This window comes from Dendrobates tinctorius, unplaced genomic scaffold (assembly GCF_039654945.1).
Source record: "Dendrobates tinctorius isolate UK_male_01 unplaced genomic scaffold, ASM3965494v1 ptg000084l, whole genome shotgun sequence".
Lineage (NCBI taxonomy): Eukaryota > Metazoa > Chordata > Amphibia > Anura > Dendrobatidae > Dendrobates > Dendrobates tinctorius.
In genome coordinates, this window is record NW_027361752.1 from 8,990,823 (window position 1) to 8,992,837 (window position 2,015).

Sequence of the window (2,015 nt, forward strand, 5' to 3'; positions counted from 1 at the left end):
TTCCCCAAGCTTTTTCCGAAAAAGTTAAAAGCTTCAATTGTCCAATATGTCTTGTTATGCTGAAGCATTGAGATTTCCCTTCACTGAAAAAGGGGCTTAGCCAAACCCTTGAAAAACACACCTTGAATATCATCCCTTTTCCATTCAACTTTACAGTTGCACAATGCAGTCAGGCTGGTAAAATTCTCTTGGCAATCATCAAACCCATACTCGTTCATCAGATGTCAAATATGGCAAGTGTGATTTATCACTCCAAAGAACATGTTTCCACTGCTCCAAAATACAACAACTGTGGCAGGGGCAATACCGCAACAGGGTCCGAGAGGAGGGGGAGCCTGCCAGTGCCAACACAATTGAAAATCATTGTGGAGCAGAGGACTACTATCTCCCTGTGCGGCAATATAGGAAACACCACCCAATCAGAGGTCTGCAGCTTCCCATCGCAGTCAATATAGCAATGTCATTGCACCGCCTGAACTGCTTGTCATGAGTGCATGCACAGGTGAGAGGAATCTTTTTTTTGCATGTTATGAAACATATGACAATAAGTTATTTTTTCAATAAGATATTTAGAAGGCAATATTGCCCTACTCAAAAATATAATGAAGGAGAAAATATCTAAGAATAATAAAAAAAGAATCCTTATCTCCGGTGCAGAAGTCTAATACTAACCGTTTGGCACATAGAATGTTTTGTAAAACCTTTCTTCAAATCCAGTTATGGATCTATGTGCCACCGTGTCCCCCGTCCTACCTCACCTTATAAGTCCTGTCTCCTGACTGATAGCAGGTATCAATTTAGTTGTGAAAGTGAAGTCCTTGTTTTTCGAAACAGGCCTCTTTCTCTTGAAAAGTCTAAAACTTTTCTTTGATTCTTTTTTTTGTAGACTTTCAAACTGTCTTCATCCCTCACAAACTGAATTTATGAGTTGATCCTGCTGCTGCTAAAATCAGAACTTCCATTCCTCTCTGCAGCTGTCTTCTTAAAAGAAAGTGATGGGGAAGAAAAAATGCCAGCCATGGCAGCTATTTGCTTGTCGAGAGGTGACAACTTACTGTGTGCAGCCTAGTTTAAGAAAGTCCTGCACACATAGCTGGACACCGGCAACCTGAACATGCCTGAAAGTTGTCCTCATGACTAGAGTTGAGCGAAACGGGTCGAAAAAATTCAAAAGTCGCCGACTTTTGGCAAAGTCGGGTTTCATGAAACGAAACCCGACCCTAGGATGAGGTCGGCCACGAGGTCGGCGACTTACGCGCCAAAGTCGCGTTTCAAAAGTTTGTTTTGCTCTCTTTTTCAGCCAATCAGGATCCACGGACACTGTGGGCAACGTGATGACATAGGCACGGGTCACCACCATCTTTCAGAAGGGCATGCAAGTGATTGGCTTGCTTTGGTGGGCGTCACAGGGGGTATAAAAGGGCGTGCACGCCGACCGCCATCTTACTTCTGCCGATCTTAGTATAGGGAGAGGTTGCTGCTGATTCTGTAGGGAGAGCGTTAGGCAGGGAAGAAGACAAAAAAACTGCTTCTGCTGCTAGCGATTTGGCCTGCACAACACACCAGTCACTGTGTGTGCAGTGAAAGGGGAGGCTATATAGTGGTGTATCAGTGGTGTTGGTTGTTGGGCTGCCTTTTAAGGCTTCCTGACAGGCTGGCATTGCTGTTTACCCACTGCTCCGCAAACTGCTTTTTTAAAAGCAATCCCAATTTTTTTTTTTTGTCCTGCTGAGAAGAAAAAAAAACTGCTTCTGCTGCTAGCAATTTGGCCTGCACAACACACCAGTCACTGTGTGTGCAGTGCAAGGGGAGGCTATATAGTGGTGTATCAGTGGTGTTGGTTGTTGGGCTGCCTTCTAAGGCTTCCTGACAGGCTGGCATTGCTGTTTACCCACTGCTCCGCAAACTGCTTTTTTAAAAGCAATCCAATCTCCCTTATCCTCTAGTCACTTTTGTCACAGCTGTGCCATCGAGCCTGTCACATAGCGCTCAGATATTCATTGGGCCTCACACAA